Below are 13,450 nucleotides of genomic sequence, written 5' to 3' on the forward strand. Positions count from 1 at the left end.
ACGCAGAATACTGCTTTCAATCTGGTGTCATTAAAAACACCGAATTGAAAGCAGTATTACCGCCTTTATTTTGCTTAAGCTTTCATTCTTTTTGGCCAGTTTGCCTTATGTTTTAGCCGCCCGTCAATTTAGGCCGACTAAAACATAAGGCAAACTGGCCAAAAAGAATGAAAGCTTAAGCAAAATAAACACAGTAATGCTGCTTTCTGCGTTCAAAAGCAGTATTCTACCTTTATTTTGTTCAAGTCTGCTCCAGTCTGCCTTCTTATTGGTCCGGCCCACACCTCCACCCGATTCAGCCAATCGGATGGAGGATTGGACGGGACCCGCAGCGAAAACCCAGAGACTCCAGGCTCTGAAGAGGCTAAAAACCCTGAGTCTTCGGGGAAAACCCAGAGGTTAGGCAGGTATGGTCAGCCGTGTCCTGCTTGGTCAATATTACCTAAGGGCAAAGTGACCCGCATGACTAGCAATGGACCCTGGACAGCAAAACTCACCTGGCGAAGACATATTGAGAAGATTCAGCAGAAGGCATCAGGAAAGCTGGTGGTGCTGTTCCCACTCCTGAAGACCAAGTCCATGCCCCTCTGGATAAAGATTAACGGCTACAAGGTGATCATAAGACCTATCCTGACGTATGCCTCCCAGCATGGATAACCTGCCAGGAATGACACCAGATGAGTATTCAGAAAGTCCAGATATTAAGGATCTGTGTATAACGTCTTGCTTTCTGACTTTGAGAACATTGCGACATGCAATTGCTCATTTTACTATAGCCGGTATGATAGCTGTAGCCGGTTAGATAGCTCAGTGGGATAAGCTCTCGCTGCTGCAATGTGTGTGTGATCTACAGCTCGCAGGTTCGAACATCGGCAAGGCCAACTCAGCCATTCATACTTCTGAGGTTGATAAATGAGTACCAACACAGTTTGAATGATATATTATGGATATTTGTTCTATATTAAGCGCCTAAGCGTAAGTGATATATAATACATCATTCTCATTTGGCCGTGGACGTCTGCTTGCATTCACAGTAATTAGGTAATATGGGCCTGTACACACTGATATTAACAATACATATGGTGATCCATTCTTGTATGAAATATATATTACATTACAGTGTAATTGAAACCATATTTTTCGTGGTTTACCTGGGAACAATGCTATGTGATGCCACTTCCTGTTCTGGCAAGGAGTAAAAGATCATGTTCCATTGCTTCCCAAGAGGTGCTTTCGGGGTGGGGACAAATGACATCACTTCATGTGATGTCATCAGAGGTCAAGGGTCGTGTGATGGCACTTCCGCTACCCCTGGCATTTTGATGAAATTACGTCCCTGGTTGTTAGCTGCGGTGAAGGTGTGCCTTGGCTAGATGAGGGATTTGAACTTACTTGTTTCTTTATTTTTTATTTTATTTATTTACTTATTCTGCACACAATGGACCCTTAGGAATGATGGCGTGTACAGTCAGACAACAAAAAAAAACTTAAGAGCATAAATAACATACAAAATAAATAACAAGGAGAAAAATAATAAAGCTAATGTCAACTGACCCAGCACTGGGAGATTCAAGCCATGAATCTAGAACTATGCAGAGATGTAGAAACAAAAGGCACGTTAAACATAGTTGCGCAGAAATACATAATGGGGACATAGAGAATTAGTTTGCAAATCGTACAACCCCTTGAAATGTATTTGCACAATCTAAGATAAGTGGTGAGGTTGCTCAACCCACAACCCACTAGTACGTAGTGACTAGATTGCTGTGAACACCAGTTGCTAAGCTCAATCATGCAGACTAACTTCAGGTCCTGTGTTCTGACCACTCCATGCTCAGTTCTTTGGCATTTCCAGGTAAGTACTTTATTTCTCAGTGCTTCTCTGGGTTCTTTCCCCACCACTTTCCCAACATTAGTTATTATAAAATTCCTTTGGTCCAGTATGAAAGATTTAGTGTCCTTATTCTCAATATTGGGCATGTGTTGATTTGATTGGAAGCTGAGAAAAGACACCTGTTTAGAGTTCAGCACTGCAGGTGGAGTTATCGGAGATTGGAGTAGGTGGATCATAAACCTCTCATGGGGGTTCCACAACTAAGGGAGCTATGGTCACAGCCGGATCAGCATGTCGGGGCAAGTCTGAGGCAGATGTCACCACAGCAGGGCAACAGAGCGGCCGTATGTATCCGAGCCAAATGTACACTACTCACTTCAGACTTGGGAACGCCAAGTGTACGAAGCGTGTGAGAGTGACCAGGACTCGAAATACAACACAACCTGGCGGCGGTTACAGAGCAGGACTCCCGTGTAAGCTGGTCAGTCAACTGGATGGCCCAGAGACGCTTCCGAAGGCTTACTGGCAGGAGATGATGAAGTCGCCGAGAATAGCTGTTCCTGCTATTCCAAAGGTCGAAGCACCAGTACAGGCCTTCTGGTTCGATCAAAGGAGGAAGGGGTTTCACAGGACGACAGCAGTGCAAAGGAGGAGTCCTTCAGCGGGTCACCAGCGATTCCTTGGTCCAGCCTCTTGGTTGCAGGATACTTGGCTCCTGTATTTCTTAGTTCGTGAGAACTCAGGAGATCGACATGGTAGTGGTGTTTCCAGCCCCCTCTTATCCACGGTTCCCTTCGCGCCAAAACGGAGGGGAGCCAATGGGAGATCCGCTCATCAACACACATACCATACGTGGACCAATCACGGACCACGGTGGTCCCAGGCATTCACACCACCCTAGACTCTCTGGCACCCAGGATGTGTATTGGGACCAGACATCCCAGCCCACACCCTGGAGGCACACAAAAGACATGTAGAAGCCCGCGAAAGCAACCAGGTTTCGCAGGAAAGTACATGCCCAAATAAGGAAGGCCCCGGGTCGCTCGACCTGGTGAAGGTGAAGGGAGCAAGACGGTCAGTGGACAGGACAAAGGAGCCTCGTGGTCTGGCCATTTTGGGAGCCAGGCCACCATTTTGGGTTCAGCGCGAAAAACACGCTTAGAACGTCAAAAGGAGCTCAAAATACACAAAACGATCGCTGCCACCATTCCAGTCCCTGAATGACTTGCACCGATCAAATACAATCCTAAACGAGTATCTAGGGCCTGTAGAAGGCTAGAGACCCAAGAGAGCTGTAACTTAGCTTACAGTGCCCTCTTGTGTCATGTTGCACTAAAGCCGCAACATGATAAAAGAAACTACGGGAAACAGCGTTCCCCGGTACTGACTGTCTTAAGGGCATGTCAGTTTCCCCATAAGAAAAGGAGCGAAAGCCCAGAGGAGTGCGGCAGAAGGCTGCACTTCTCTGGCAAAGTCAAGAACAAGGTGAAAAACAACAGCAAAAAGTTTAGGGGTTGCCACATGGAAGGAAAATTACCTACAATTACGAAATCTTTCCTAACAGACCCCATGCTGGGACAGAGAGGTTTGTAACAGGTTTTCAATTTCTGCTGGTTTTGACTGGAGAGGCTTCTGCTGGTGACCCGGTAGTGAGATGCTTTTATTAAATCCAGTGACCAGCATCAGACTCTGGAAATCTTCCATGTTAGAGCAAGTAGCAATATCCAGCAGTATCTGTTCCTTAAACAGACACCAGGTCGCTGGTAATTTGGGGTCGACAGTCCCTTTGTCTGACCTTCTTATCGGGGCATCCCCTATTTGATCAACATTTAAGAAGTGTTTGAGACCCCCCAAATGGGTCTCCATCGAAATGTGACTTTCAGCAGAAACATGTTCCTTGTTCTTTAGAATAGGTCTGTTACAACTTTCTTATTCACAGAGATTAACGAGGTCAAGACGAGAAGACTTTGATATGCATAAAGAAGGACACACTGGTTTGTTGTCATTTATGATATCAAGCAGAAGATCTTTATTGATATTCAGCATTTTAGTGAAGGAGCGGTGCTCTATCAGGAGCATCTGTCTCCTTTTGGCACTTTGTGCCAGAACTTCAGACAAACCATTAACTCTCCGGCGGGGGGTAAATGGTGGAGAGTGCAGCAAGGAATCTTCATGACTTGTGGCAGTAGGATGAGGGCTAGACATGCCTGACCCCAAAGTGGAATCATTTCCGGCTTCCATAATAGCCAGGCAATGATATCACAGATTATGGGGTAAACGGTTAAGGTAGCAATTAAACCCAAGAGGAAATCAACAAGTGAAAAAGTTGCTTATCCTTCCGCCCTGTCTGAGTTGGCTGAAATGCTGGGCATAAAGCTGCCGCGTATAGCTGCCACATACAATAAGAAATGCATTCCAATCCGGGTATGCTGAACCCTCACCATCTGTGGCTGCGGTAAGGAGACCGAGTTAGAAACATTACTGGTGAACCGAGGAGTTAGCCTTGTGGCTGGAGCTTATTTAACGCAAACAAATTTAGGCTGCATGGAGAAAACACAGAAAGAGGCTCTCTGAACTCTGCTCTACTGCAGCAAGTAGTTAAAGGAAAGGACCCTAGGCAGGAAACGAACGTCAAGCTGCACCGCCTAAATCGGCCGCCTCTGACTCCTCTGACAGCTAGCTGTGACAGCACCAAATGTATAAGCATGTGAGGGAGTCTGGTGTTGGGGGTGAGTGCTACAGTTTGGGGACATATGGACCTATTTCCCTTCCTCCATCTCTTAGGTGGGACCCAAGGTAGGGTGACCAGAATTCCTGGTTTTCCAGGGACAGTCTCGGGAAATCGCCATCCATCACAGGAGTTTTTTAATTTTATAAAGCACGTCCCGGGATTGAAAGGGTGGGTGGATATGGCACCGTTTTTTGTTGAAATCCCGAAATCAGGCCTGGCACGACTCTTCCTGCCCATAAATGGGGGTGTGAATGCTTTTCATGCCCCCATTTCTTCCCCCCTCCCCTCCCCAGCTGCTCTCATCCAATGAGAGGAGTGTACCTGTGAGCACACACCCCACCCCGCAAAAGGCCAGTGACATAGAAGTAGCACTACCGTTTTATTTGTGTTTACTTTAGTCTTACTTCTATGTCTATGGCTTGTCCCGATTTAAACAAATTAATCTAGTCACCCTAACCCAATGCCATTTTACACAAACTTTGAAAGGATACATGTGCAATTTTGAACGATACTAAGACCTGGACAAGATCAGCCCTGGGGCAAAACATATATAGTTTTAATGCATTTTTGTACCAGGCAATATGTGCCCTGTTGCTAAAACAGAATAATTTTCGTACTAGAGCAATTATTCCTCTGGTATAAACGTACATTGGCAGAATACATGTTTTGCCATAGTACTAATTTCATGCAAATGTGCACTTGAATTTGCCAAAGTTTCTGAATTGAGGGCCATGATGCGTGCCATTTGCCCGGCAGGGGCAACAATTTGGTATTTGGCCTTGATGCCCCGTCTGTGATGCCAAATGGGCAGTCTGTTCTGGGTAAGCACTAATGAGTGGATGCCTCTCTTTTATGGGGGCATACCCCCATCTGAAGGAGAGAGTCCCCTTTGGCTGCAGTGGTTCTATTTCTATCACGGGTAAAGCAAGGCCAGGGCATAGCGCTGAATGTGTGCCATGTGTGAGGCATTCATTGCAGGCCCCTTGTCTGCTCTTTAAATAGATAATGGGTGTAGAGGAGCAGCCAAATGCCTCTACAGGAAGTACCGCCCCTATTCTGCCTATACGTTGGAAATCGGAAATTGCAACATGCGCAACGCCAGTAATGGTACATATACTGGGAAGAGCCTTTGATATTGGGTATCCACTGAGAAAACCCTAAAGGATGTATCCCCAAAGAGATGACGGTCTTGTGAGAGAGAGCCCTGAAGAAGTGTGAAGATGTGAGCAATAGAGGCTGGTGATGTCACAAGAGATGAGTGTGATGCACTGAAAAGGATGACCAGAGAAGAAAAGGCATAGACCTTATAGAATCTGATGACGAAGCAAGGATCCGAGAAACCCTTCATGTGCAAAATGAATATTGCACATGCGAAGAAGCACTGCAGAAAATGCAAGTCGTTTTTATAACTGTACTGATGCCCTAACACAAGTAGACTAAGTAATCATAAGGCTTGCTATACGTAGTGAATATATATATATATATATATATATATATATATATATATATATATATATTACATGGCCACGGTAGTGGCCATGTAGTTATTGTTAAATTGCTGTTTCCATAGCAAGAGCACTTTTTGGCCGGCTGATAACTTCGCTCCCCCTGGACGAATCCTCACCAAACTTTGCAAAAAAAGTATATGGCCCACTCTGAATATATTTGCTAAGTTTGGTGAGGATTCGTCCAGGGGGGGGCAAAGTTATAATGGGGGTCCCAAAACTTTTTTTTTTCCCATAGACTGAATGGGGAGAAAATTTTGCTCGGGCCTACAGCCCAAACCGATGGACGGATTTTCACCAAATTTGGACCAGGAGTAGCGGCTTGGTCCCGAAAGCGTGCTTTTGCAGATTTGGTGAAAATCCGTCCAGTAGTTTTTTTTAAAATGACCAAAAAGTAGGTCACAAAAAATTAGTGATATCTGTGTTCGGTCCGCGGACACACTTCCCTGTTCGCTCTGCGGACAGTGTTCTAATTGGCCAATCGTCTTGCGTGATGTCCGCTGACATGCAACGTGTTTGCTGATTGGACGGCGTAGAGCGTGAAGTGCGTCAGATTTTCGGTAGCGCCTGCCATCTTGGATTCACGGACGTCCGCGGACAGCGCGGTGAAACTTGGTTTAAAAATTGTATTTAGTAGAGTGTGTTGGTGTGTAAGAGTTTTTGGGGAGGGTGGGAGACTATGAGATAGGTGAAATGTTGTATTTTTTTATGTGGTAGACCCTCTTGTGTTCGATCTGCGTTCAATCTGCGGACAACACAGCTGTTCTGAAATGTTCTAAATAAACTAAATGGGGGTGTTCTGAGGACGCAATATGTGTCCGTTTTGTTTGCAAGCAAGCTGAAACTCTTCTAAGAACACTTGAGGTGTCCTGAAATGTACGCAAATAAAGAAAATGGGTGTGTCCTGAGGACTCTGTCCGTATTGTTCGCTGGCAAGTTGAATGTGTTCTAAAAACACTCGGGGTGTCCTGAAATGTTCGCAAATAAACAAAATGGGGGTGTCCTGAGGACGCTGTCCGTATTGTTCGCTGGCAAGTTGAATGTGTTCTAAGAACACTTGCGGTGTCCTGAAATGTTCGTAAATTAACAAAATGGGGGTGTCCTGAGGACGCTGTCCGTATTGTTCGCTGGCAAGTTGAATGTGTTATAAGAACACTCGCGGTGTCCTGAAATGTTCACAAATAAACAAAATGGGAGTGTCCTGAGGACGCTGTCCGTATTGTTCTCTGGCAAGTTGAATGTGTTCGAAAAATACTCGCCGTGTCCTAAAATGTTTGCAAATAAACAAAATGGGGGTGTCCTGAGGACGCTGTCTGTATTGTTCGCTGGCAAGTTGAATGTGTTCTAAGAACACTCGCCGTGTCCTGAAATGTTCGTAAATTAACAAAATGGGGGTGTCCGGAGGAGGTTGTCCGTATTGTTTGCTGGCAAGTTGAATGTGTTCTAAGAACACTCGCGGTGTCCTGAAATGTTCGTAAATAAACAAAATGGGGGTGTTCTGAGGACGCTGTCCGTATTGTTCGCTGGCAAGTTGAATGTGTTCTAAGAACACTTGCGGTGTTCGTAAATAAATAAAATGAGGGTGTTCTGAGGACGCTGTCCGTATTGTTCGGTGGCAAGTTGAATGTGTTCTAAGAAGACTTGCGGTGTCCTGAAATGTTTGTAAATGAACAAAATGGGGGTGTTCTGAGGACGCTGTCCGTATTGTTCGCTGGTAAGTTGAAAGTGTTCTGAGAAAAATCACGGTGTCCTGAAATGTCCGTAAATAAACAAAATGGCGTGTTCTGAGGACGCTGTCCGTATTGTTCGCCGGTAAGTTGAAAGTGTTCTAAGAACACTCGCGGTGTCCTGAAATGTACGTAAATAAACAAAATGGGGGTGTTCTGAGGACGCTGTCCGTATTGTTCGGTGGCAAGTTGAATGTGTTCTAAGAACACTTGCGGTGTCCTGAAATGTTTGTAAATGAACAAAATGGGGGTGTTCTGAGGAGGCTGTCCGTATTGTTCGCTGGTAAGTTGAAAGTGTTCTGAGAAAAATCACGGTGTCCTGAAATGTCTGTAAATAAACAAAATGGGGGTGTTCTGAGGACGCTGTCCGTATTGTTCGCTGGTAAGTTGAAAGTGTTCTGAGAAAAATCACGGTGTCCTGAAATGTCCGTAAATAAACAAAATGGGGGTGTTCTGAGGACGCTGTCCGTATTGTTTGCCAGTAAGTTGAAAGTGTTCTAAGAACACTCGCGGTGTCCTGAAATGTACGTAAATAAACAAAATGGAGGTGTCCTGAGGATGCTGTCTGTATTGTTCGCTGGCAAGTTGAATGTGTTCTAAAAACACTTGCGGTGTCCTGAAATGTTCATAAATGAACAAAATGGGGGTGTTCTGAGGACGCTGTCCGTATTGTTCGGTGGCAAGTTGAATGTGTTCTAAGAACACTCGCAGTGTCCTGAAATGTTCGTAAATTAACAAAATGGGGGTGTCCTGAGGACGCTGTCCATATTGTTTGCTGGCAAGGTGAAAGTGTTCTAAGAACACTCGCGGTGTCCTGAAATGTTCGTAAATAAACAAAATGGGGGTGTCCTGAGGATGCGGTCCATATTGTTCGCTGGCAAGTTGAATGTGTTCTAAGAACACTTGCTGTGTCCTGAAATGTTCGCAAATAAACAAAATGGGGTCTCCTGAGGACGCTGCCCGTATAGTTCGCTGGCAAATTGAATGTGTTCTAAGAACACTCGCAGTGTCCTCAAATGTTCGCAAATAAACAAAATGGGGGTGTTCTGAGGACGCTGTCCGTATTGTTCGCTGGCAAGTTGAATGTGTTCTAAAAACACTTGCGGTGTCCTGAAATGTTCATAAATAAACAAAATGGGGGTGTTCTGAAGACGCTGTCCGTATTGTTCGGTGGCAAGTTGAATGTGTTCTAAGAACACTCGCAGTGTCCTGAAATGTTCGTAAATTAACAAAATGGGGGTGTCCTGAGGACGCTGTCCGTATTGTTCACTGGCAAGTTGAATGTGTTCTAAGAACACTCGCCGTGTCCTGAAATGATCGCAAATAAACAAAATGGGGGTGTCCTGAGGAGGCTGTCTTTATCGTTCGCTGGCAAATTTAATGTGTTCCAAGAACACTCGCCGTGTCCTGAAATGTTTGCAAATTAACAAAATGGGGGTGTCCTGAGGACGCTGTCCGTATTGTTCGCTGGCAAGTTGAAAGTGTTCTAAGAACACTTGCGGTGTCCTGAAATGTTCATAAATAAACAAAATGGGGGTGTCCTGAGGACGCTGTCCATATTGTTCACTGGCAAGTTGAATGTGTTCTAAGAACACTTGTGGTGTCCTGAAATGTTCGTAAATTAACAAAATGGGGGTGTTCTGAGGACGCTGTCCGTATTGTTCGCTGGCAAGTTGAATGTGTTCTAAGAACACTCGCCGTGTCCTGAAATGTTCGCAAATAAACAAAATGGGGGTGTCCTGAGGACGCTGTCCGTATTGTTCGCTGGAAAGTTGAATGTGTTCTAAGAACACTCACCGTGTCCTGAAATGTTCGCAAATGAACAAAAATGGGGGTGTCCTGAGGACGCTGTCCGTATAGTTCGCTGGCAAGTTGAATGTGTTCTAAAAACACTTGCGGTGTCCTGAAATGTTCATAAATAAACAGAATGGGGGTGTTCTGAGGACGCTGTCCGTATTGTTCGGTTGCAAGTTGAATGCGTTCTAAGAACACTCGCGGTGTCCTGAAATGTTCTTAAATAAACAAACTGGGGGTGTCCTGAGGACGCTGTCCGTATTGTTCGCTGGCAAGTTGAATGTGTTCTTAAAACACTTGCGGTGTCCTGAAATGTTCATAAATAAACAGAATGGGGTGTTCTGAGGACGCTGTCCGTATTGTTCGGTTGCAAGTTGAATGTGTTCTAAGAACACTCGCGGTGTCCTGAAATGTTTGCAAATAAACAAAATGTGGGTGTCCTGAGGACGCTGTCCGTATTGTTCGCTGGCAAGTTGAATGTGTTCTAAGAACAGTTGCGGTGTCCTGAAATGTTCGTAAATTAACAAAATGGGGGTGTCCTGAGGACGCTGTCCGTATTGTTCGCTGGCAAGTTGATTGTGTTCTAAGAACACTTGCGTTGTCCTGAAATGTTCGCAAATAAACTAAATGGGGGTGTCCTGAGGACGCTGTCCGTCTTGTTCTCTGGCAAGTTGAATGTGTTTGAAGAACACTCGCCGTGTCCTAAAATGTTTGCAAATAAACAAAATGGGGGTGTCCTGAGGACGCTGTCCGTATTGTTCGCTGGCAAGTTGAATGTGTTCTAAAAACACTTGCGGTGTCCTGAAATGTTCATAAATAAACAGAATGGGGTGTTCTGAGGACGCTGTCCGTATTGTTCGGTTGCAAGTTGAATGTGTTCTAAGAACACTCGCGGTGTCCTGAAATGTTTGCAAATAAACAAAATGTGGGTGTCCTGAGGACGCTGTGCGTATTGTTCGCTGGCAAGTTGAATGTGTTCTAAGAACAGTTGCGGTGTCCTGAAATGTTCGTAAATTAACAAAATGGGGGTGTCCTGAGGACGCTGTCCGTATTGTTCGCTGGCAAGTTGATTGTGTTCTAAGAACACTTGCGTTGTCCTGAAATGTTCGCAAATAAACAAAATGGGGGTGTCCTGAGGACGCTGTCTGTATTGTTCGCTGGCAAGTTGAATGTGTTCTAAGAACACTCGCCGTGTCCTGAAATGTTCGTAAATTAACAAAATGGGGGTTTCCGGAGGACGTTCTCCGTATTGTTCGCTGGCAAGTTGAATGTGTTCTAAGAACACTTGCGGTGTCCTGAAATGTTCGTAAATAAACAAAATGGGGGTGTTCTGAGGACGCTGTCCGTATTGTTCGCTGGCAAGTTGAATGTGTTCTAAGAACACTTGCGGTGTTCGTAAATAAACAAAATGAGGGTGTTCTGAGGGCGCTGTCCGTATTGTTCTCTGGCAAGTTGAATGTGTTCTAAGAACACTCGCGGTGTCCTGAAATGTTCATAAATAAACAAAATGAGGGTGTTCTGAGGGCGCTGTCCGTATTGTTCTCTGGCAAGTTGAATGTGTTCTAAGAACACTCGCAGTGTCCTGAAATGTTCATAAATAAACAAAATGGGGTGTTCTGAGGACGCTGTCCGTATTGTTCGGTGGCAAGTTGAATGTGTTCTAAGAACACTCGCGGTGTCCTGAAATGTTTGTAAATGAACAAAATGGGGGTGTTCTGAGGACGCTGTCCGTATTGTTCGCTGGTAAGTTGAAAGTGTTCTGAGAAAAATCACGGTGTCCTGAAATGTCCGTAAATAAACAAAATGGCGGTGTTCTGAGGACGCTGTCCGTATTGTTCGCCGGTAAGTTGAAAGTGTTCTAAGAACACTTGCGGTGTCCTGAAATGTACGCAAATAAACAAAATGGGGGTGTCCTGAGGATGCTGTCTGTATTGTTCGCTGGCAAGTTGAATGTGTTCTAAAAACACTTGCGGTGTCCTGAAATGTTCTTAAATGAACAAAATGGGGGTGTTCTGAGGACGCTGTCGGTATTGTTCGGTGGCGAGTTGAATGTGTTCTAAGAACACTCGCAGTGTTCTGAAATGTTCGTAAATTAACAAATTGGGGGTGTCCTGAGGACGCTGTCCATATTGTTTGCTGGCAATTTGAAAGTGTTCTAAGAACACTCGCGGTGTCCTGAAATGTTCGTAAATAAACAAAATGGGGGTGTCCTGAGGATGCGGTCCATATTGTCCGCTGGCAAGTTGAATGTGTTCTAAGAACACTCGCTGTGTCCTGAAATGTTCGCAAATAAACAAAATGGGGTGTCCTGAGGACGCTGTCCGTATAGTTCACTGGCAAATTGAATGTGTTCTAAGAACACTCGCGGTGTCCTCAAATGTTCGCAAATAAACAAAATGGGGGTGTTCTGAGGACGCTGTCCGTATTGTTCGCTGGCAAGTTGAATGTGTTCTAAAAACACTTGCGGTGTCCTGAAATGTTCATAGATAAACAAAATGGGGGTGTTCTGAAGACGCTGTCCGTATTGTTCGGTGGCAAGTTGAATGTGTTCTAAGAACACTCGCAGTGTCCTGAAATGTTCGTAAATTAACAAAATGGAGATGTCCTGAGGATTCTGTCCGTATTGTTCACTGGCAAGTTGAATGTGTTCTAAGAACACTCGCCGTGTCCTGAAATGTTCGCAAATAAACAAAATGGGGGTGCCCTGAGGACGCTGTCTGTATTGTTCGCTGGCAAGTTGAATGTGTTCTAAGAACACTCGCGGTGTCCTGAAATGTTCGCAAATGAACAAAATGGGGGTGTCGTTAGGACGCTGTCTGTATTGTTCGCTGGCAAATTTAATGTGTTCTAAGAACATTCGCCGTGTCCTGAAATGTTCGCAAATTAACAAAATGGGGGTGTCCTGAGGACGCTGTCCATATTGTTCACTGGCAAGTTGAATGTGTTCTAAGAACACTTGTGGTGTCCTGAAATGTTCGTAAATTAACAAAATGGGGGTGTTCTGAGGACGCTGTCCGTATTGTTCGCTGGCAAGTTGAATGTGTTCTAAGAACACTCGCCGTGTCCTAAAATGTTCGCAAATAAACAAAATGGGGGTGTCCTGAGGACGCTGTCTGTATTGTTCGCTGGCAAGTTGAATGTGTTCTAAGAACACTTGCCGTGTCCTGAAATGTTTGTAAATTAACAAAATGGGGGTGTCCGGAGGACGTTGTCCGTATTGTTCGCTGGCAAGTTGAATGGGCCTCATTACAACTCAGGCGTTAAGGGTTAACGCCACCGTTAACCCTTAACGCCTGATTCCCACCTTAACGCCTGCTTTTTGCAGGAGTTATGTTCCATGGTGCTAAGGCACCTTGGTGCTAATTACGGCACCGTAATTTACGGTGCCGTAATTAGCGCCTTCCCCACTCCCATTATGCCCTATGGGGCAAAAATGGGAATGGGGAAGGGAAAATGGGAAATGGGGATTTACCGCCCCACTCACCTTGTAATGGGGCGGTAAATCCGCCATCCACCATGGTGTAAACGGAGTTTACACCATGGTGGTAAAGTTGGTGCACTTAGCACCAAGGTTGTAATGAGGCCCAATGTGTTCTAAGAACACTCGCGGTGTCCTGAAATGTTTGTAAATAAACAAAATGGGGGTGTCCTGAGGACGCTGTCCGTATTGTTCACTGGCAAGTTGAATGTGTTCTAAGAACACTCGCCGTGTCCTGAAATGTTCGCAAATAAACAAAATGGGGTGTCCTGAGGACGCTGTCCGTATTGTTCGCTGGCAAGTTCAATGTGTTCTAAGAACACTTGCGGTGTCCTGAAATGTTCGTAAATAAACAAAATGGGGGTGTTCTGAGGACGCTGT

The sequence above is a fragment of the Ambystoma mexicanum genome, chromosome 3p, assembly GCF_040938575.1.
Source record: "Ambystoma mexicanum isolate Mex_15411 chromosome 3p, UKY_AmexF1_1, whole genome shotgun sequence".
NCBI classification, from domain to species: domain Eukaryota; kingdom Metazoa; phylum Chordata; class Amphibia; order Caudata; family Ambystomatidae; genus Ambystoma; species Ambystoma mexicanum.